The sequence below is a fragment of the Girardinichthys multiradiatus genome, chromosome 19 (genome assembly GCF_021462225.1).
Source record: "Girardinichthys multiradiatus isolate DD_20200921_A chromosome 19, DD_fGirMul_XY1, whole genome shotgun sequence".
Taxonomy (NCBI): Eukaryota; Metazoa; Chordata; class Actinopteri; order Cyprinodontiformes; family Goodeidae; genus Girardinichthys; species Girardinichthys multiradiatus.
Window position 1 is genome coordinate 36,428,169 of NC_061811.1, and position 24,702 is coordinate 36,452,870.

Here is a 24,702-nt window from a genome sequence, read left to right on the forward strand (position 1 = left end):
ACAAAACTGTGCTCTTACCCTACTAATTGAACCTTCGCACTCTGCTCTTACTGGTGCAATGTGCAATCAATGAAGACTGGCTACCAGGCTGGTCCAATTTAGCCATGAAACCTCCCACACTAAAATGATTGGTGTTTCAGTTTCATTGTCCAACCCCTGTAGAAGAAATGGTTAATATTGTGTTTGAGGGTTAGGGTTACAAAACTATTAATTCTATTATAATCATTGTACTGGGTTATAAATTTCATCCAGCATTTGATAAACTTTACCTTAAATATTTATCAATTTAAAGGGTTCTTTGGATAGTTATCTGTTGGAATTATGAATCTGAGACAATGTTTTAATATTTAATATTAATATTTTAATATTTTATCAAATAATATTTTGGTCTGTTAATGGTTGTCCTGTGAATACCAGCCCAGTAAGGCGATGGTATTAGGACAAAATAGAAAGGTGTGAGACGAGCTCTGACATTATTGAACAGCATAAACTCTGCACATATATGGAATGAATTCACACAATTTCTTAAAGTACAAAAAATTATTTATAAAAATAAGTCAAATCAAAGTCAAACATATTTCAATCAACAAACTCTTTAATATGCTAAAACAATCTAACTAAACTACCAAGCAGAATTAAAGAATAGGGAAGACTAATGGGCTATGTACAATATAAACAAGTTGATTAAAGATGATTGAAAACCATGACCAAATGAGTGATGCAACATTACCATGCAATATTTATGTTTGAGAATGAGGGATTATCTTGAAGAATCTGGAAGTGAAGTTAAGTTAGTCTTGGAACCAACTTAAGCAATAATCAGCAAACGTTTAGACAACCATTCACAATGCAAGATCAGATAAAATATTATTTAAAAAAAATAATGTTTTAAATAACAATCTGCTGAATAAAACCAACCTTCTGGATGACCACTTCTCAATGGTGTCTAATTAGCTGCTTTTATTTATTGACATAATATTTGAAGAAATATTATTAAGGGAGTATTTTGGAAAAGAGCCAAATCTTTCTGGAGAAATGGGACTTAATGGTGTTTACTTAGTTATCAAATCTAGTAAATGATGTTCAGGGACTATTATTCACTAGCTTGAAAACTAACAACCTTTCTGTTAAATACTCTTTAGTAGCAAGCACGTGTTCTTACCGGTTAGCAGTTGAGCCAACAAAGAAGCTGATAGCTTAGCACCAGAAACAAACACATACCTTTAAAATACCTCGGTTAATATAAGGGTTAAAATGCATAGGCGCGGACGGCGCGTTATGATCAATGTTCTGTTTAAAATCACCCTTCAAGTAAAGTTTGTCTTAACTTTAAAAACATACAAAGAGCACAAACCGGCACATGTGCTGCAGATAGCCTCCTAGCATTAAAATAGCCGAGTTTCACACAAACAAACCAAACTTCATAAAATGACAAACGTTCAGATCATTTAATCCTAAATCTGTCTCTGCCCAAAACACTTAACCCCATGAACCGTGGTGAGGAAACGTTGTCCAAGGGCGAAGTTTGAAGAAAGTATCCACAGTCAACAAGCGGTTAGCTCGGTAGCTTCACGGGGGGTTGAAGGTGTGTTCGCTCTGAACAAAAGGGTTAGCTCCGGAGCTGTAGCTGGGCGGCCCGTCCTGTCCGCTCCTACAGGGCTCGGAGAGAAAGTCAAGCAATGCTTGTACCTTAATTACCCCCGTTCATGAATGAAAATACCGGATACACAGACGGTATTTCATTCGTACTTATCTTTGCATATGATCGATGATCGTATGACACTCTTGGATCCAGTTTGAAGAGTTTATGTCTTTTTGTCAGCAAAAGACATTAGCGCGCTGGGCCTCTCCAGACCGGTCCCTCTCGAAGGCCGTGTGGAAAGAGATCTGCTTGTTGGAGAGGGGGTGCTCTTATTCAGGCAGTGGCATCATGGGAAGTCTGCTGCTACCTCCCTTTCCTCAGTTGCTGGAAGTCAGTTAAATACAATTTATTTTGAAAGTTCCAGAAGAGTCCGTACCAGAGTTTAATGTTGAAATCCATGGCTGTGGGTCCCAACATATCGTGATTCAGAATGTCAAACCAATAACTCATCCCTGCCGAGTTAAAACAACCCAGGGTTGGGTTACTTTTAATCCAGCAGATATTACTTTTTTACAGCCCCATACCTTTATTCTCTCTGTCATGGACAATTGCTGGTAGAATAATTCAGACTTGACCTTGCATTTATATTTTCTTCAACTGAGGAAAGCAGATCCAGATTGTAAACAGCCAAACCAAGCTAGGTTCAATTAAATCTGAGTGCATGCCTTACATATAGCTTACAATTACTTTTATCAACTGTACACATAGATCTGGAAAGAACCTCAGCCTTTCAAGGGTTCAAAGAGCAACAGTGCATCAGAGTTGTGTTAACAGTCTGCAGCCATTTGTTACTAGACACTGACACAGCACTAAGCCTGAACACTTCATTGCTGAACATGAGTCCTGAGTCCTAAGTGTCTATCTGGGCACTGTCTTCATAACCTTAATAATAATAACCTTCTTTGGGGGATGGTAATAAAGGTATGAAGAAGGTTGTGTAATGTCTCGATCAAAATCTATAATACTTATAGTGATCAAATCTAAACTAGAGAAGATTTTTTAAAACACAGTTCCTTATGAGTGGAACATTTATGTTTATGACAAAACAAAAACAACCAAAAGGACTACAGAATTGCCACTTCATCAAGGTGGAGCGGTTTGAGTAGATCCTGGTGGCTACGTTGGCCTGGGGTCCAATCCATGGTAGGGTTTCCCAGGACAAAACAGAGATGTACAAGGGTGAGGAGAGTCAGTGAGGGATCTGATCAGAATGCCTCCTGGAAACCTCTGTTTGAACATTTTTTTAAGGTGGATTTACTGGATAGGGGGCGGACCAACAATATGTTAAAGGAAAGATATTTCCATTCTGACTTGAGAGCACATTAGGATACCACAAAACATACTGAGGAATGCCATTGGGTAGATGTCAGATTTCCTATTCTAGATCCATTACCCCTGTGACCTAATCTTGAATTAAAAGACAATATTGGATGGATGGATGGATGGATGAGCATTTTCAGTTCTATTCAATTTTATTTATATCATGCCAAATCACAGCAAATGTCTTCTTAGGGCACTCTATAAAAAAGTCAATTTAATCCATTCCTACAGATGGATTCCAAGTTAATTACATGCAGTCCAAATTGATCCAAGTTGTCAAACAATGTAGTCAACTTAAGTTTATTACTCATATTGGTTAAAAGTTTTTTTTACCAAAGGAAACCCATCAGAATGCAGCAAGCCAGTGACTTGTATCCTCCAGGACATTTAATAAAATAGTTAAAATCAAAATAATTCTTCATCATAAAATCAACCTTATCAACAAGTGTTAAACTTTAAAAGAAGGTGAGGAGACAATGAAGCTGGAAATGAATCTGGAGAGATCACTGGGAGCTATCCAGAAACTGGATCCATGCTGGAGTTGCCCTCTGCTGGCCTGCATAAAACAATAGAGAACACAGTTTATTGTACACTGCTGTAGCTTAGGTATATATAAACAATACTAATTACAACATGGATTTCTTCTTTACAAGAACATACAAACTATTCAAATTTATTAATAATAGACACTTGATTTAGATATTTTCTCAGTAGTCATAGCGCTCTTAGACCGTTTTGAGAGTTAGAGGCTCAAGCCGTGAAGCAAATAAATATCCTACTTCCTAATAGTAGAGACGTACAGTGTACTTCAAAAAACGTGTTGCTTCACAATGGCATTCAGAAACACTGATTATCATTCAATATAGCTAACTGTCCATAACAATTTACACAGAAGGAGCCTTTTTGTTCAACTACCTGTAATTATCAATCACAAAGCCTTATATCTCACATATACCAACTATTAAACATGAAACAAGTAGTGGTAAAACGACAGTGTGCCCTCATAACATCAGGCAGTACTCCACTTGGTTAGCAAGCTCCAACTCCTGCTGGAGCCTGCATCTGATGTGGGCCTCTGTCTCTCTGAAACCATTGTAGTGAATTTAAAAGCAGAGTCGTTTTTAAAAGGATTGACTACATATATGCCGTTTTCAAATTTCTCGTCTAAAAACATCCCAAAACATTTTTTTAAACCAGACTAGGGAGGTATTCACACCAGGAAAGTCTTTCGGTCCGCTTGTTTGCTCCTGACAAAAGGCGGACTTTAAGTTTTTGTTTTAGTGCAGTGTGCTGTCATATTGTGCTTTTTGCAACTGAACTATAACTTGCAAACAAAGCCACACAGGTGACGATTGTTGCTACCGTTGGACAGAAATAACTGGGTGGGACAGAGCACAGACTGGGAAATGGAGGAAAACAAGAATGGAAGTCCTGCAAGCAGCCCCTCTGTTCTGCATAATTGCGCCATGCATGCTCTTTGTTGCCAACTGCAGGGCCAGGGCATTTCCAGTGCCACCTGCTGCATCTCCACCTGCTGCTTTCTTTGAAAGCAAAAATAATTGATTTATTAATTTTTCCTGCAATGTTGTTAAAATCTTGTCTCCTTACAAAGCCAATTATTGTGTGTAGCCTTTTCTGATTGGGCTGTATATATTGTAATAGCATAAAACTATTAAAGGGAAAGAATAATGCTGTTTTTGAAGAGGCACAATAAAATCATTATTTTTTCACTTAGTACATCCCAGCCCAGCTCAGAAAACATGCGTTCCTGCAGTCTGATAAAATCAAATAAGCATTTTGTCTTCATGACATAAACACGTTTAAAGTTTGGCTCAGAGTAAATGACACGTACAACACATAGCTCAACTATACCTTAGCTAGCTATCTTTAATCTAATCACTGTCTTTGTGCTCTTTATCAGATGTCCTGCTACACTGGGCACTGATAATGTGGGAAGAAAGCGTTACTTTCCATTTTTTATCTCCGTCCTGTGACCCAGTGTTAGTGGGAATTAACACATGACATCCAGTTTGTTATAGCATGGCAAATTATGAAAAAGTGTGGGGCTATAAATACTTTTGCATGGCCGTCTATCTGTGCTATGCAGGCCATAGGCCACATAGGCAGTTGCCTATGGTACCAAGGGGGTCACTGTTGCTGTGACACCCATTAAAAATAAAAAGGTTTAAAAAACATTTGAATGAAATAAATAATAGCAATAACAGAACAAAGCTCGTACTCGTATTCGTCGTCTTCCGTTTATCCGGGACCGGGTCGCGGGGGCAGCAGACTCACCAGAGACGCCCAGACGTCCCTCTCCCCAGACACCTCCTCCAGCTCCTCCAGGGGGAGTCCAAGGTGTTCCCAGGCCAGCCGAGAGACATAGTCCCTCCAGCATGTCCTGGGCTGTCCCCTGGGCCTCCTCCCAGTGGGACGTGCCTGGAACACCTCCCGAGGAAGGCATCCCAGGAGGCATCCGGTATAGATGCCCGAGCCACCTCAACTGGCTCCTCTCGATGTGGAGGAGCAGCAGCTCTACTCTGAGCCCTTCCCGGATGGCCGAGCTCCTCACCCTATTTCTAAGGGAGTGCCCAGCCACCGTACGGGTCAGGGTCAGTCCGACTTAGTGCCGGCAATGTGGACCAAACTCCTGCTCTGCTTGTACAGAGACCTGATGGCCCCTAGTAAAGGGCCCCCAATTCCATACCCCTGGAGCACCCCCCTACAGGGCACCACGAGGGACACAGTCGAACGCTTTCTCCAGGTCCACAAAACACATGTGGACCGGTTGGGCAAACTCCCATGAACCCTCGAGCACCCTGTAGAGGGCATAGAGCTGGTCCAGTGTTCCACGGCCGGGACGAAAACCACACTGCTTCTCCTGAAGCCGAGGTTCGACTATCGGCCGGACTCTCCTCTCCAATACCTAGGCGTAGGCCTTACCAGGGAGGCTGAGGAGTGGAATCCCCCTGTAGTTGGAACACACCCTCCGGTCACCCTTCTTATGAAGGGGAACCACCACCCCAGTCTGCCAGTCCAGAGGAACTGTCCCCGACCGCCACGCAATGTTGAAGAGGCGTATCAACCATGGCTGCCCAACAACATCCAGTGACTTGAGGTATTCAGGGCAGATCTCATCCACCCCCAAAGCCCTGCCACCGTGGAGCTTTTTAGCCACCTCGGTGACTTCAGCCTGGGTGATGAAAGAGTCCAACCCCGAGTCCCCAGTCTCTGTTTCACCAGGGAATGCATGATGGCAGGATTGAGGAGATCCTCTAAGTACTCCTTCCACCGCCCGATAATGTCCCCAGTCGAGGTCAGCAGCTCCCCATCCCCACTGTAAACAGTGTTTGCGAAGCACTGCTTCCCCTTCCTGAGGCGCCGGAGGGTTTGCCAGAATCGCTTTGAGGCCAACCGGTAGTCCTTCTCCATTGCCTCACCGAACTCATCCCAGGCCCAAGTTTTTGCCTCTGCCACTGCCCGGGCCGTGGCACGCTTGGCCTCACGGTACTCGTCAGCTGCCTCAGGAGTCCCACGAGCCAACCACAACCAATAGGACTCCTCTTCAGCTTGACAGCGTCCCTTACTGCCGGTGTCCACCACCGGATTCGGGGATTTCCACCGCGATAGGCACTGCAGACCTTACATCCGCAGCTACGGGTAGCAGCATCGATAATAGATGTGGAGAACATGGTCCACTCGGACTCTATGTCTCCAACATCCCCCGGAATCTGGTCATAGCTCTCCCGGAGGTGAGAGTTGAATACATCCCTGGCCAAGGGGTCCGCCAGACGTTCCCAGCAGACCCTCACTATGCGCTTGGGCCTGCCAAGTCTGTTAGGCTTTCTCCTCCTCCAGCAGATCCAACTCACCACCAAGTGGTGATCAGTGGACAGCTCAGCCCCTCTCTTCACCTGAGTGTCCAAAACATGTGGCCGAAGGTCTGATGATACGACAACAAAGTCGATCATTGACCTGCTGCCTAGGGTGTCCTGGTGCCAAGTGCACTGATGGACACCCTTATGTCACGTGCCTCGATTTAGTAGTTCTCATGAGGAGTTCTTGAACCGCTCTTTGTCTGACCCGTCACCTAGAGCCTATTTGCCATGGGAGACCCTACCAGGAGCATTTAAGCCCCAGACAACATAGCCTCTAGGATCATTCGAGCACTCAAACCCCTCCACCACGTTAAGGTGGCGGTTCAAGGAGGGGGCAGAACAAAGCCCCCTCCTTGAAGCAGAACAAAGCTTTGAATGAAATAATAAAGAACAATACCCCCAACTCCATCATTTAAATATTCCCCTGAGAATAGTTGCAGATTAAATTATTATTATTATATGGACCATGTCTTTATAGCTGGTGAAGAAGAGAGCTGCTCTAAATGTCTGTTACGAACATTTGTCTCTCAGGTTATTTCTACTTATTGTTTTATGTTGAGGTTCGGATTTTCTTAGGATAGCCTAAACAAAGTAAAGCAAATTTGCTTCTCTACATAAATCTGTCCTTGATTTTCAGCTCTTGTAAAGTTACTGCCTGCTGTAATGCAGCAGCAGAAACAGCAACATGCTGTGGCCTGACTAAAGCACATTTTCTTACTCCCACAATGCTTTTTAGTCTGAACATGTTAGCTGCACTTTCTTTTGTTTTTTTTCTTCCAAGATTTGCATTTAGCTTTTAATTTACTTTGACTTATTATTTAGTTTTAATTTGCACAACATCTTCTGGAGGAGGTGACATGTGATGCGGGAGAAGCGTCACTTTTACCACCATCACAGCAGTCATAACTGAGAGCAACAAGTGTGTGCTTGACTGCATATTTGTGGAGATGGGCATGTTTTCATTGGCTAATACAAATATTACTGCTTTAGTACAGTGGGGGATATCTGACGCTGGACAAATTTACAGGAAATAGGCCCGTTTAAAGAAAGGCTTTGTTGTAATGCATAACCAAACTTAAATATGACTTTTCTTTTTACAAGAAACACCCATCAACATTATAATCTAAATAAGACCACTGTTTAGGCCTTTTTATCAGCAAAAAACAAGCCAAGTAAGCAGTATACTTGTACTGCTAAAAGACAGTGCTGTGAAAAAGTATTTACCCCCTTACAGACATTTTTTTTGCTTTTGGTCTAACTTAAATGTTTCAAATCAATTAAACTAATTTAAGTATTAGATAAAGATAACAATAATAATAATGATCATAAGCTTTGTCCTGTCATTATCCATGTCTGTTTGTTTTTTGGATTTCATTTGTGTTTTTATTTAGATTTTTTTAATGTCTTCTATTATTGCCATTAGGGTTTTCTGGCATTAATACAGTCCTCTGTGTTGTGTTCTTAGTTCTTTCAGATGTTCTGTTGTTTGTGTGTTAATGTTTAGAGTAACATGTTAGTGTTAGTCTTTAGCTTTTGGTAAGTATGGTCCCTTCTGTGTTCTGTTTAGTTTGCTGTGTGTTTTGCTTTGCCCAGTTCCCTGCTTAGATTTTCTCCCAGCTGCTCTGCATTCTTGAATTAGCCCCACAGTATTTAAGCTCCCTGGTCTCCCTGGCTTTCTCACTTTCAAACTGTTTTCATGTCCTGTTTCACATATTATAGAAGTTTGCTTATTTGATTATTATGCTTCTTTTGATGTCCTGTCTGCATTTAGGTCCATCTCAACCACAACAGATGAAGCTACTTCCCCCCAAGGTTTTCTTGATCCAAAAAGGAGTGAACATTTGTTTTAAAATATCAGAGAAGTGAAGGTGATTCTGTGAGAATTACAAAGAAGCAATGGTAGATTTATTTTGAAAGTACTTCAAATGGCAGACTGGCTAATACCATAAATATTTTTTTATAGCTCATTATTATTTTCTGTAATCTTTACGAAGATCTTTTGGTAGTGGTTTTTTCTTCCGTTTATCTGGGTTTCTGAAAGTTGGTACTCTGTTGCTTGACAGTGCGCATGGATAGCAGTCCACTGCATCGTATTCTGCTGTCATATGTCCCACATATCCCCTTTTGATTCATTATATCAGCACAGTCTGCATTCAAGTCACAGCACCGGGAGAAAAAATACATATTGTTTTAAAAAAGCCATGCTGTATACCTCTGCATTTACAGCATGGTGGTAAATGATTGAGGTGTCCTTTCAAGGCAAAACACACCATTGTTTCCCTAACAATCCACAATCTGACACAGGAAGTCATACCCAGGACATAAATACAATGATCAGCGCGGCTGTGGCATGGTGACAACAGAACTGCGACTCCACAGAGCAGTGGGAAAATGTTCCTGTGTGCTCTCAGGAGTGCAAATAGAGTGCAGAGAGAGATATAACCACATGCTACTGTAAGGTAGCATTTATTATTAATGAAACTCAGTTTTAATATGTTTGCTTTAATGCTCCTGCTGATAAGAAACAGAAACTAACAAGAACCAAAGATAGCTGAAGTTTTAGTGATGTACTGCAAAGAAAACCGAGATTCTGGAACCACGCAAGAAGTAATGAGGAATTTCTCTTTTCTAAGTCTTTCTCCTGAAAGTTGTTCTGAGATGCATGATTCCTTTATGTAAAAGTTTCTGTGCGATCTTACACAAGGAAAAGTGGCTGCTTGTTGTGTGATCCAATGGATGCAGGGCACACCTCCTCAGTCCACCATCAAAGACTGATGGATGAGGGGACGGTTGAACTATCAGAGGGTAAGGTCTTTCACCTTTTAGGCTTTCAAGTCATTCCAAGCATTAGCAGGTGAAAAGCAAAAACAAACTGACCTACCGTTGCTCTGTGTTTCATACCGTAAAGCTCTCTCTTCTCTGTTTAGAGTCAACATGTTTAGAATGGCTTCTCGGACTAAACTATGTTTATTTGTCTTTCTCCTTCTCTTTCAGTTCGGGCTAGAAGCACCACTTTCTGTTGCCACTTTGTTGAAGGAGTTCTAATCTGTTTTCTTTAAAGCTTATTGAGTGATGCACTATCAATGCAATCTGATACTGACTGTGTGTGTGTGTCTCGGTGTGTGTGTGTGTGTCTGTGTGTGCTTATAGAATTGCTTAAATAAATGTCTTCCTGTTGGCAAACTTTGATAGAATGTACTTCTCAGTGTTTATACTATAACTTAATATATTTATTTACTATTAAACATGTCAGGTTTATTCTTTAAATATTTTCTTTTTGCATGGCCATAATTCACCCCCCTGGAACCTTTTCACCTTATGTCATGTTGCACATCTATACAGTTATGCAGCTGTTCTCCGAAGGCCTCAGAGGTTTGTTTGAGTACATTAGAGAACAAACATCATGAAGACCAAGGAACACAGCAGACAGGTCAGGGATAAGATCATGCCAATATACAGAATGTGGCCGAGTATTGCCCATGATCATCCTGAATACACAAACCCACAGTAAAATATGGTGGTGCCAGGATTGAACTGTGAAGATGGTTTTCTTCTACTGAACAGAATCAGAAGCAGGTCAGAGCTGATGCGAAGACTGAAGGAGCTAAATCCAGGACAATCTTGGAAGAAAACCAGTTGGAGGCTGCAGAAAACTGGAGACTGGGGTGGAGGTTCACCTTGCTGTAGGACGACCACCCTAAACATACAGCCAGAGATACAATGGACTGGTTTAGATCAAAGCCTGTTTAGTGTGTTAGAATAGCCTAGTCAAAGTCCACATCTAAATCTAACAAAGAATCTGAGACAAAATTTAGAAACTGCAACACAGATGTTCTCTATCCAATCAGACTTATCTAGAGCTGTTTTACAAAGAAGAAGACCTGTAGCTGGACCTGAAGCCAAAGGTGGTTCTAGAATATACCAAATATATGCATTCAAAATTTTTTTGATTTTTATTCAGTAACATTTTTAAAGCCTGTATCGTATTTCCTCCAGTATCACAGCAAACTCCGACAAAATACAATGGTCTTTGTAGTTGAAATGTGACAAAAGTTAACAATTGAAGTTTTAGGTGTGTGAATACTTTTGAAAAGCACTGTCTTGTTTTAAAAAACTTAAAATCAACACTTACAGAATAAAGTTTGTCTGTTGCAAAGGGCTGACCTGACCTTGACACAGAGCTGAACCAAATGTGCCTAAAGGAAACAAGAAAAGAGTGAGGAAGGCAATCTAAAAGGAATGCCACTGGAATTCCCCAGAATCTTCCCACATTCCCTCCCTCCACTCTTCCCCCATCACTGTTCCTAAATCCATAAGGAGTTTTAACATGTTCCACAATGGACAAGGAAAGCTATTCTGTGACCATAATGCAAGGAAACGCTACCTCAGTGCAAAAAACGTCAGGACTACAGAGGCCCCCAGTCCTGAAAACAATCGGCAAGGAAGCAGAGGCAGGTGCCCACCTTCTGTGAAAACATCTTACTGCAACATGAAGAGGGAAGGACTGGGTGTGTCTGTATGTCTGTTGACAGCAGCAGCAGCGAGGCAAGGTAATTAAACCATGGAGTCATAACTTCTCTGCACCACAAATCACTGCGTTAAACGCTGCAACACATAGATGCTCACAGGCAAAAACGCATTTGTTAGGCAACTGGGAATGTTAGCCAACACTGTACTACATACTACATGAACCCATTCTGCTTCCTATTTAATAAGGAAATGACTATGCAGATTGTCACACCCAACTTAACTGAGCTCCAGGTGTATTTTTGACCACCAGACTGGGTCTGCATAATACGTAACACTTGGGGGGTGGGGGGGGGGGGGGTGGTGGGGGGGGGGGGGTGGTGGGGGGGGGGGGGTTCCAGAAAGTGCCAACAGACTTATACAACGCAGTGTACTTGAGTAAACTGAAGTCCAGAGGTTCATAAATTATGAACCACACATTGCTTGAATAGTTTTCATACCTTTGGACCTGGAAAACACAGGGATATACAATCTTTAATGCTGCTGCACAACTAACGCTAAATGCTAAGGATTCTATGGAGAGTTAGTACAGGCTAATGAGTCACAGCTGATGTAATGGATTGATGCAGATGAGTGCTCAACCATCATAACTCCATACACAGACGTTGTTCGGCTTGAACAAACTGCTTCCAATGTAACAATGATCTCTTGTAAAATGGTAAACTGTTAATAATATTCATGTTAATGACATTCTCTAACATAGCATTGTACCCCACTGATAGAAGCATTTTCCGTTTTACTTCATTTAAATTGCTAAAGTCAACTAAAACTGATGTCTAATTGTTAGCTTCTGCCACTAGGAGGATATATTTAATTTCCAACAAGATCATGATGTTGTGACACCTTTCGACTACAGGTAACGAAAATATTATTGGTGAATTAACAGAGCCTCACTTGAAAATATCTAAACTAAACCTTAATGACTGACTTATGATAGAAACATCAATTCTAACATCAATCCACAGCTGTTATAGGAGGAAAACACCACACTGATTTGTGGTGTCCAATTCGGTGGTAATTAGGCAATTCTGCTCTTTGAACAGTATTTTTGAAGTTACAAATTGTATACTAACTTCAGCTTGCTGTGTCAACAGAAGCCAGATACTATTCTTATAACTTAAGGGAAATGTAGGAAAAGTTATCATTCCCCTTCAAATGCTCTGGCGAATGTCACTGAGACTTAGTCAACATTTATCTACTTCATTTTGATCAGCTGATTGTGGTACTCCAGAAGGGGGGTTCATCTTTCGTCAAGTTTGTTTTACAGCAAGCAGCAGTGTCAGAGTTGGTACAGTCCACTTTAGGGTTTATCTAGTTTTTGCAAACTTATTTTTAATACAGTTCTTCTAAATGAATAAATACATGTAACATGGAATATATGTAAATATTTTATTTCCCCAGTCTGTATTTTTTTTATTTTCACTTCTGTTAGGAAGGTAAAACCCCCGTTACTTTGATCCTCCCAGCAAATAACTATTAGCAAGACAAAATAAGCATTTTCTCCATTCAAACATTAGGGGACGATGTTTACAAAGACAAATTGTACACTTCTAGTGCCACTCATCTAATGAGAAATAAACCAGAAACGTTCTTTAAAGCCTCATTCATTCCTTCAGTAATCTACACGTTCTTTCTCCTGGCAAGTTTACCCACCAATATTAGGTCTCTGATCCACCTTCGGAGGTGGTCACCATCATAGTTTTTGCACCGCTAGATAATAATTGTATCCTTGCTATCAAACCACAAAAATGGCCGAACAGGTTAAAGTGGAATGCTCTTTGACCTGGTGGTGGGCGGGGTGTGAAGTACCTCAATAGCATTTAAAGAGACCACATTAAAACAAGTTGCTCTCAGATGCACCTCAGAATAGGGCTAAAAGGAGTCTGGAGCTGCAATAACAAAGAGTTCAGACCAAAGCATTGCAGTTCCACTTCATATAGACCACAACTGAATGATTTAGGTGTGAAAAGGAGGGATTTTAAAAGCATGATAGGTCCCCTTGGGTTAATGATTGTATAATGGTGCGTTCACACCGAACACGGATTCTGCGATAGGAGTGGCCGATTTACATGTTATCCCTATGTAGAGGCGCGTTCAGGAGCGGAGTGAAGGAGACGAAGGACGTGGTGCGGAAGGCGCGTAGAGCGAAGCGGGAGCGGAGCGGAGCGAGAGCGATGGACGAATTGAAAAATCTGAACTTTTTTCTAAATTCGCGTCGCGTCAACCAATCAGGGACTGGATGTGGCTGTGACGTAGGGTGAAAGACCGCAGCGGTTGTCAGTGAAGATGGAGGACCAGATTATAGTGGCGGTGTACGGCAAGCCAGCGTTGTATGACTCAACTAATTACTTTTACCGAGACAAGAACAGAAAGGACCTGGCCTGGTTATGTTTAGGCACAAATATCTTATATTTAGGAGATGTGGACATAAAAAATTGGCAGTTTTTTTTATTGGGCTGAGATTTATTTACTCACTGAAGACAGATGGGGATACAGCGCCGGTAGTTGGTGTCCCGGAGGCCAATTTGTCTCCCAACGCGGGACAGCAGATCTTTGAACTGGGTTCTGGATAGACAGAAGTACCGCTGAAATTGACCGTCATCCAGATGCAGCTTCTGGAGTAGGTGGTGGTAATCTCCGAACTGTTCCCATCCCTGAAGAATCTGGTGAACCCAGGGACGTCAACGTCAGCGGCCTTTTTTGGCTCTCCACTGGTAAAAAACCGTAATTAGGTTCGTGAAATCCATGTCCACCATATTTAGTTGAAACCAGCAAGCAGCAGATGGAAGTTCCTCCTATTTGATGACGCGCCGAAGCGTTGCTGCTTGTTGCGAAATGGCAACACGGAGTTTACGCGGAGTGTCAAGTAGGCAAAAGCACACAAATGGCGCAAAATATTTGCAGAATCCGCGTTCGGTGTGAAAGCACCATCAATGTGATTACAAATAATTATTGATCCTTTACTAACTAAATCTAGTATAATCATTCAGTTTAGAATTGATGTGTTAATATTGTGATTCTAACATATTTTTATAATATAATATGTTCCTCTCATTCCTTTCATGCAATAAAAAACAGAATGTACCCTCTGGACAGGCATAAGGTATTTAATGATTTGAGACTGACAATATCTTATTTAATGAAACTGATATTTTTAATACACACTGGTGCTACCCATGCATCATGTGTCAGAAAAGGCTATTGGAGGAGAACCCAAATGCAGACAAGCATGCAGGAATTGGTGGATCGGTGAATAAAAAAGATTTGATCACAAAAACTTACAGCTTAGCATTAGATAGCAGGAGCAGGCATGGACATGAACATGTACAACTTGGCATGGGTATAGCAGTGTTGGACAGGTGTGACGTGGCAAACAGGATACTCCAGGAAGGAGTTAACAGAACAGAAGGTTATATGAAGAGCATGGAATTAGTTGTGTTAAGGTAGGACCCAAATGCAGATCATAGTGAAGTATAATAGAAGGATTTAATGGTAAACAAGCTTAGAATTTGACCAGGGACACTAACACAGGCAGGTGAGTGACAAGAGCGGGGTGATAACAGGAGTGTAGAAACAGAGGACATGGAATAAGGCAGCAAACAGGGTAGCAAGCCATGTAATTTCCAGGAGGAACCAGTGGAGAACAATGACAATCTGGGAGTATAAATACTGAGGTTGGTAGGAGAATGGACCAATGAAACAGGGGAACTAATCAGGACAAATATAAGGCGGTTGTTGACAAAGGGACTGCAGGGAACTCAGGGAGAGTGACACACATTAGCAGGGACTGCAGGGAGGTAACAGTAAACATCTAAATGAACTGAAATAAGTAAACAATGAGACTCCAAAAAGAACATAAACAGGGAGGAACCAGATCTATGAGGAAATATAAGCTAACATATCTGACAGAAATGCAAGGAAGTAGCAAACAACTAACAGAATTACGAAGCAAAAGAAGACACTGGCTGTGCAGAGAAAGTAAACAGAAGATAAAGGCAGATTATGACAAGCAGGTGGTCTGAATAAGGCTGATTACTATGGCAGAAAGTGAAAACAAACCATGACTAGAACTAAACAGAAATGCAAGGATAAAACCTAACCTAAAGAAATGTATTACAAATAAAACAGAACTCAAATACACCAAAAACAAAATACAAGAAAAGGTAAGAAACCAAACCTAAGGAAGGAACTAATAAAGCACTACCTGAATATAAACAATCATGAGCAAGGTCCAAAACAAAACTCAAACACCTACAAATTATGACATTATTATCATGAATTGCTTAGATAGTCGAAGTAGAACAAAACCAGAGGATGAAACAGACTCAGCACACAGGATAAGACGGTAAATGAGGTTTATTTCTACTGTAGACTTTGTTTAAGGAATCTTGAGTTGGAGTTGTCCAGAAGCCAGAGGAGGAGGAGGTAAACCCAAGAATCCAAGGAGAGAGAGTACTGGTGATGAGAATATTTACAGTGCAGTCCTTAGGAGGGAGTATTACCAGATGTTGGCAGGCAGGTAGGCAGATAGGCAGGTCGACAGGCACACAGGCAGGCAGACGGATAGGCAGACAGACAGGAGTCCACATAACTGAGGTTATGTTCCAGCAAAGGTCTGTATCAGCAGCTACCTTAAGAAGCCCATGAGCTCATTAGGAGAATGCGTTGCAGCTACAGACAATGAGCTGCCAGAACCAACCAGAAGGGGAGGAGCAGAGATCCTACAGTACCCTCCCCTCAACAATTGCCTCCAGGCAATCCAGAACGCTTTTCAGGATGGCGTTTGTAAAAGGACGTGATGAGAGTAGGGTCCAGGATGTGAGAACGGGGGTCCATATCCTGCCCAATCCACAAGATATTGAAAACCACGCCCCCTACACCGAACATCCAGGATACGATTGACCGTATATGCAGGGTGGTCATCAATGAGTCGAGCAGGAGGAGGGGGCTTGGTGGGAGGACTTAGGGGGCTTTCCGAGACTGGCTTGATCTGGGAAACATGGAAAGTAGGGTGAATGTGCATGGAAGATGGTAGTTTGAGTCTCACCGCAGATGGGTTGATGATCCTCTCGATGAGAAAAGGGCCAATGAAACGGGGGGTCAACTTTCTAGAAGTATCTTTTAATTTAATATTCCTGGTGGAAAGCCAGACTCTCTGATTGATGCGGTACACAGGTGCAGCAGAACGGTGACGGTTAGCGAACCTCTTATTTTGTTCCAGGGTGCGTAGGAGGGTCCTCCTGGTCTGTTGCCAGATCCTACGACACCTGGAAACATAATGCTGAACAGAGGGGACCAGGATGTCAGATTCAACACTGGGAAACAGCGGGGGTAGATAGCCCAGTGAAGCCTCAAAGGGGGACAAACCAGTAGCAGAGGAAGTATGTGTGTTGTGAGCATATTCGATCCATGTGAGATGTTTGCACCAAGAAGAGGGGTTGTCATTTATTACGCACCTCAAGGCGACTTCAAGTTCCTGGTTGCATCTTTCTGTCTGTCCATTAGATTGGGGGTAGTATCCAGATGAAAGACTTACGGAGGCACCAAGAGCTTTGCAAAACTCCTTCCAAACCTGCCAGATGAACTGCGGGCCTCGGTCAGAAACAATGTCCAAAGGTATGGCATGGATGCGGAAAACGTGGAGAACCAGGACTTGGGCAGTCTCCAATGCAGACGGAAGCTTGGGTAAAGGAACAAAATGGGCTGTTTTAGAGAATCTGTCAACAACAGTAAGGATGACTGTGTTACCGTCAGATGGCGGGAGACCAGTGATGAAATCAACGGAAATGTGGGACCAGGGGCGGCTAGGGGTGGGCAGAGGTTGAAGAAGACCAGCAGGGGGTTGATTAGTGTTCTTGTTTCGAGCACATGTGGGACAAGCTGCAACAAAATCTTTAATGTTGAGGTTCATAGTCGGCCACCAGAAATACCTTTTGGTAAATGTGATCATACAAGTCACCCCAGGATAACAAGTCAATTTATTGTTGTGCACCCAATCCAGAACTTTATTGACGACAGAGTTGGGAACAAACAGCTTGCCCACTGGGCCAGTACCTGGGTCAGGTTAGGACCTCTGTGCATCCCTGATGTCCTTTTCAATGGCCCAGGTGAGGGAGCCCACAATACAAGAATCCAGTAGGATGGAAGCTTCAGTCTTGAGTTGGTCAGAATGAGATAACTGGCGAGAGAGAGCATCAGGCTTAATGTTCTTGGAACCGGGTCTGTAGGAGATAGAAAAATGAAAACGAGCAAAAAACAGAGACCAACGGGCTTGTCTGGGGTTAAGTCTCTTGGCATTTTGAATGTAGGAGAGGTTCTTATGATCAGTCCAAATGAGAAAAGGGACTTCAGTACCCTCTAACCAATGGCGCCATTCCTCAAGCGCGAACTTGATGGCTAAAAGTTCACGGTTGCCCACATAATAATTTTGCTCTGCTGGAGACAAACGACGAGAAAAATAGGCACATGAATGTACCTTATCATCCAGAGGAGACCGTTGAGAAAGAATAGCCCCTACTCCAATGTCAGAAGCATCAACCTCTACAATAAATTGTGCACATGGATCAGGATGGGTCAATATGGGTGCTGAAGAAAATAGAGTCTTTAATTCCCCAAATGCCCTTTCTGCCTCAGGAGTCCAATGGAACGTTTTCAGAGAGGAGGTGAGTTGAGTGAGAGGTGCAGTGACCTGACTGTAGTTCCTTATAAACCTCCTATAAAAATTAGCAAATCCCAAGAACCTTTGAAGTTGCCTGCGATCAGTTGGAGTAGGCCACTCTGCCACAGCCTCGGGATCAGTTCTGTACCTGCCTGCCTCAAAAATAAAACCCAAAAAAGACACAGATGTGACACTGAATTCGCACTTTTCGGCTTTAACAAAGAGTTGATTCTCAAAAAGCCTCTGGGGAACTGTTCTGACATGCTGGCGATGTTGTTCTATGTCCTGGGAAAAAATGTCATCCAGATAAACGAAAACAAAGAGGTTGAGAAAGTCACGAAGAACATCATTAATAAGAGCCTGGAAAACAGCGGGTGCATTAGTCAACTCTCGGGTCCGGAGAGATTAAAGAGTCTGCTGGATGGTAGCGGAGCGCCTGGGAGGAGATCAATAGAGCAGTCATAGGGGCGATGCAGAGGTAAAGAAAGAGCCCCTTGTTTGCTAAACACAGGTATGAGATTGTGGTATTCAGGTGGAACTTTGGACACATCAACAGGCTCAGAAGGTTTGAGTTGTTTGATAGAGTGAGAGACAGCAGTTCTTAAGCAGTTCTGGAGACAGAGATTACTCCATCTCTCTACTCTGCCCTCCACCCAATTAATAGCAGGATTATGTTTCTGCAACCAGGGAAACCCCAAAACTAATTGTGGAGAGATGGAAGAGACAACAAAGAACTCACCCCATTCATGATGGTTACCAGAGGTGATGATGTGAAGCTGAGGCACTTTAAATCTCACTTGAGACATGGTTTGACCAGTGATGCCAGTGACAGAAAGGGAATGGTTGAGAGGCTGAGAGGGTATTTGAAGTTTATCAACCAGATCCGAGGAAATAAGATTCTGTTCAGCACCAGAATCAATAAAAGCGTCAACAGGAAACTTCTCTTGGCCAACAATAATAGTGACCGGAAAACACAGACGAGTGACAGGGGAAGAATGGGATATGCTCATCAAAGTCCCCTGACCTATTGACGAGCCCTCTCTTTTCCCTTCTTGGGGCATCATGTGATAAAATGTCCTCCTTGTCCACAATATAGGCAAAGACCACCCTCAAAGCGACGTTGTCGTTCCTCTGGGGAGAGTCGAGTGTGACCAATCTGCATCGGTTCCGGTTCCGCAGATCCCTCTGAAGAGGAAGTGGGTGCGTCGAGGAAAGTGGTTCGAGGCGCCAGAGAGTGCTGCCAATGTGAATTGTAGTTCCTTTCTGTTTGTCTCTCTCTTAGACGGTTGTCAATGCGGATCGATAGGTTGATTAATTCATCCAGTCTTTTGGGTTCATCTCTCAAAACCAACTGGTCCTTTACTTGATCTGCAAGGGAATTAACAAAAATACCCTTGAGTGCCGCTTCATCCCAACCCACCTCCTGCGCTGCCTCCCGGAAGTCGATGGCGAACTCAGCCAACGCTCTCCTTCCCTGTTTGAAGGTGAGTATCTTCTTAGCCGCTGCCTCCTGCTGGAGTGGTTGATCGAAGACTCTCTTGAAGTGACTGAAAAAAATGGCATAACTAAGAGACTCAACAGGGTTAGATGCCAAATAGGCGTGCGCCCAGCGCAGAGCAGATCCCTTTAGCGAAGTAACAATATAAGTAATCTTGGAGGCAGCAGTAGGGAAAAGGGAGGGGGAACGACTAAATGCTAATTCACACTGGAGAGAAAAACCACCAAAGTTATTAGGATTACCATCAAACAGTTCAGACGGACGGAAGTCAGGCTCTCGGATCCCAGAAGATAGAATTGTGGGTGGCTGAGGATTCTCTAAATGAGCTGGAGGATTGGAAGAGGCAAGTGAGAGTTTGGTTATGATTTCGCTTAAAGCATGAACAATACCACCAAGTTCTGTGAGATGAGAATCCGTAGTCCTTTGTTGTTGCAGTAGCTGTTGAAGCATGGTTTCAGTAGATTGTAGGTGTTCCTTTAAGGAAGTCTGTTCATCATCCGAATTGTTCTTCGACATGTTAGATGGCTGGAACATACTATCATGAATTGCTTAGATAGTCGAAGTAGAACAAAACCAGAGGATGAAACAGACTCAGCACACAGAATAAGACGGTAAATGAGGTTTATTTCTACTGTAGACTTTGTTTAAGGAATCTTGAGTTGGAGTTGTCCAGAAGCCAGAGGAGGAGGAGGTAAACCCAGGAATCCAAGGAGAGAGAGTACTGGTGATGAGAATATTTACAGTGCAGTCCTTAGGAGGGAGTATTACCAGATGTTGGCAGGCAGGTAGGTAGATAGGCAGGTCGACAGGCAGACAGGCAGGCAGACGGATAGGCAGACAGACAGGAGTCCACATAACTGAGGTTATGTTCCAGCAAAGTCTGTATCAGCAGCTACCTTAAGAAGCCCATGAGCTCATTAGGAGAATGCGTTGCAGCTGCAGACAATGAGCTGCCAGAAGCTACCAGAAGGTGTGGAGCAGAGATCCTACAATTATGTGTAAGTGTTCTTAGTGAGATATTCATCCAGTCTATTCCACTGCACTACAATATCAGCGTTTGTGACATCATCAAGTAGGCAGTGAGAGGATGACTGGGACTGTGTATTCTATAGGGTAACCATATTTAGATTTCCATTAAAGCTGACACTTGCCAGTCTCAGAAAGGCTTTCACACATCAACAAGTACAAAAATAACGTACAAATCTCTGGAATTAATTAATGATAGGAATAATGCCTGTTCCGTATTAACATGTACCAAAATATTAGCTCTCCTTTAAAGTCTTACTTCAATTCAATTCAATTCAAAAATACTTTATTAATCCCAAAGTGAAATTAAATGTTGTTATAGCTCATATTATGAAGGTTTCCTCAAAGAGCCGTTGTAGATGCTGATGGCTGTAGGCAGGAAGGATCTCCTGTAGCGCTCTGTCTTACAGCAGATCTGAAGAAGCCTCTGACTGAAGACACTGTTGTTGTAGGACAGTCTCATGAAGAGGATGCTCAGGGTTCTCCATAATGTTCTTCATTTTATGAAGAATCCGTCTTTCCACAATGATCTCCAGAGGTTCCAGAGGAGTCCCCAGAACAGAGCCAGCCTTTTTTATCAGCTTGTTGAGTTTTTTTAAGTACCTGGCTCTGATGTTGCTTCCCCAGCAGATGATGGCAGAAGACATCACACTCTCCACAACAGACTTATAGAAGATATGCAGCATATGTTTGCATATGCTGCAAACACCAAAGGACCTAAGCTTCCTCAAGAAGTACAGTCTGCTCTGTCCCTTCTTGTAGATGGCTTCATAGTTGCATCTCTACTCTAGTCTGTTGTCCAGGTGAACACCGAGGTATTTATACTCCTCCACCATCTCCACTTCTTCTCCCATGATAGAAATAGTTTTTGACTTATCCCTGTTTCTCTTAAAATCTACAATCATACTCAGCTTCTTGTCCATCTCTGATCCACCACACGACTGCAGAATCATCCGAGTATTTCTGCAGATGACAGGAGTCTGTCTTGTACTGGAAGTCTGAGGTGTACAGAGTGAAAAGGAATGGTGAGAGTACAGTCCCCTGTGGTGCTCCTGTGCTGCTGACTACCTGGTTAGACTCACAACCCTTCAGTCTCACAAACTGTGGTCTGTTTGTCAGGTAGTCTTTGATCCAGGAGATTGTTGAGGCCTCCACCTGAGTCTTCTGGAGTTTCTCACAAAGCAAATCAGGTTGGATTGTACTAAATGCACTGGAGAAATCACAGAACATGATCATCATAGTGCTGCTGGCTTTGTCCAGATGAAAGTGGGTTTGTTGAAGCAGGTTTATGATGGCATCTTCAACTCCAACTCCACAGCGATAAGCAAACTGAAGGGGATCCTGATGGTTTATTGTTTGCTTACTCAGGTGGGCCAACAGGAGTCTCTCTAGGACCTTCATGATGTGAGATGTCAGGGCAACAGGTCTATAGTCATTGAGGACTGATGGGTGAGTTTTCTTTGGTACCGGAACAAGACAAGAGGTCTTCCACAACACCGGAACCTTTCCTGGGCCAGGCTAAGGTTGAATAGGTGCTGCAGAATCCCACAGAGCTGCTCTGCACAGGCCTTCAGGACTCTAGGGCTGACATGATCTGGACCTGCAGCCTTATTCCTATTCAGTCTCTCCAGTTGTCTCTTCACCTGACTTCTTGAGACACACAGGTGGAAGGGGGAAGCAAAGGAAGTATCAGAATCTTCTGATATGGTTGAAGGCAAACATGTAGAAGCAGAAGGGTCTAGGGCTGAGGTGGAAGATAAAAAATGTGAGGTGTTACTGGACAGCTGTGGGTCTTGTGGGTCAAAGGAGGGTGGAATGTCTGTTTGGCTGTGAGCAGGAGAGGAGGATGCGAAGCTTGTTTCTGAACTGAACCTATTGAAGAATGTGTTCAGTTCATTGGCTCTGTCCAGACCTCCATCGGTCTGATCAACCTTCTGCTTGAAGCCTGTGATCTTCTTCATTCCTGACCACACATCTCTGATATTGTTTTGCTGGAGCTTGCTCTCCAGCTTCTTCTTGTACACCTCCTTGCTGTCTCTTATCTTGACTTGAAGTTGCTTCTGTAAACTCCTCAATAATTCTCTGTCTCTCTGAAGGCTCTTTTTTTCTTGTTAAGCAAGTCCTTCACGTCACTGGTGATCCAAGGTTTGTTATTGGGGAAGCATCTCACGGTTCTGGTGGGGATGATGTTATCCACACAGAAGTATTGGAAATATGAATCTGAGAATATTATTTAATATTTAATATTAATATTTTAATATTAATATTTTAATATTTTACCAAATAATATTCCGGTCTGTTAAGGATTGTCCTGTGAATACCAGCCCCATGGTATTAGGACAGAATAGAAAGGTGTGAGACGAGCTCTGGCATTATTGAACAGTATAAACTCTGCACACATATGGAATGAATTCACACAATTTCTTAAAATACAAGAATTTATTAACAAAAATAAGTCAACTCAAAGTCAAACATATTTCAATCAACAAACTCTTTACTATGCTAAAACAATCCAACTAAACTACCAAGCAGAATTAAAGAATAATGAAGACTAATGGGCTATGTACAATATAAACAAGTTGATTAAAGATGATTAGAAATCATGACCAAAAAGAGCGATGCAACATTACCATGCAATGTTTATGTTTGAGAATCAAGGATTATCTTGAAGAATCTGGAAGTGAAGTGAAGTTAGCTTTGGAACTAACTTAGAAAATAATCAGCAACAGTTAGACAACCCTTCACAATGCAAGATCAGATTAAATATTATTTTAATAAAATAATGTTTTAAATAATGATCTGCTGAATAAAAGCAACCTCCTGGATGACTAATTCTCAACGGTGTCTAATTAACTGCCTTTATTTATTAAAATAATATTTGAAGAAATATTATTGAGTATTTTGGAAAAGAGCCAAATCTTTCTGGCGAAATTGGGCTTAATGGTGTTTACTTAGTTATCAACTCTAGCAAATGATGTTCAGGGACTATTATTCACTAGCTTGAAAACTAACAACCTTTCTGTTGACTAGCCTTAATGCTAGCACACGTGTTCTTACCGGCTGGCCGTTGGGCTAACAAAGAAGCTAGCTAAAGTGCTAAGCTAGAATATAGCTTAGCACCAGAATCAACACATACCTTTAAAATACCAGGGTTAAAATGCATAAGCGCGGACGGCGCGTTATGAGCAATGTTCTGGTTAAAACCACCCTTTTAATAAAGTTTACCTCTGAACCTCTGAACCTGTTGAGGGAATGTTGTCCAAGGGCGAAGTTTGAAGAAGATATCCATCGTGAACGAAGAGTTAGCTTCCCGCTAACTTCCTCAGTTTCTTCCGATCAGAAGGTGCGGTGCGTTCGTTCGGTGAACAAAGGTTAGCTTCCCGCTAACCTCCAGCTGTGGATGAAGAACGAACGTTGTCCGCTGCGGTCTCTGCCGTCTTCGGGGCTTCTCTCTGAATTGCTTCTGTGGGGCCTCAAAGAGAAAATGTAAGCAACTCTTACATCTTAATTTCCCCGTTCATGAATGAAAATACCGGATACACAGACAGTATTTCATTCTACTTAACTTTGCATATGATCGGTGATCGTATGGCTTCCTAGGATCCAGTTGAATTTATGTCTTTTTGCCAGCAAAAGACATCAGCGCGCTGTGTTTCCCTCCTATCCGGTACCTCTGGAAGGCCGTGTGGAAGAGGGCGACTTGTGGAAAGGTGGGGGCTTATATGCGGGCAGCCCTCTGCTACCCCCCTTTCCCCTTCGGAATTGTGCTTTTATTTGGGTAATGGTGCCACAGGAAGTCCGCAGTTATCCCCTTTTCTGGCTGCGCCGGAAGAAGGTTAATGCACTTTATTTTGAAAAGTTCCAGAAAAGTATGTACCGGAGTTTTGGTGTCGAAATCCATGGCTGTATGGTCCCAACAGAAGTTTATATAATCGGTTACACACTCAGTCATGGCATTGATGTCCTCTTCATGTGGCTGGCACAGTGCGTCCCAGTCTGTAGCCTCAAAGCAACCTTGCAGAGCTTCTTCAGCTTCCTGTGACCATTTTCTCACAGTCCTCTTTATTACAGGTTGCCTCTGAACTAGGGGCTTATATTTTGAGCAGAGAAAAACAAGATTGTGATCTGATTTGCCTAGAGGAGGTCTTGCTCC

The 24,702-nt window shown here is 42.5% G+C and overlaps 1 long non-coding RNA gene across 1 annotated transcript in view; it reads right to left on the minus strand.

Moving 5' to 3' along the window:
• Window positions 1-3,095: 3,095 nt before the first annotated feature.
• The window catches only part of LOC124855966, a 33,794-nt gene continuing 12,187 nt past the window's right edge, over window positions 3,096-24,702 (minus strand). The window contains exons 3-5 of the long non-coding RNA XR_007035205.1: window positions 10,973-11,036; window positions 10,347-10,537; window positions 3,096-3,518 (exon numbers count right to left, since the gene is read on the minus strand). This is a non-coding gene — a long non-coding RNA (uncharacterized LOC124855966). The remainder of the gene's footprint in view (window positions 3,519-10,346; window positions 10,538-10,972; window positions 11,037-24,702) is intronic.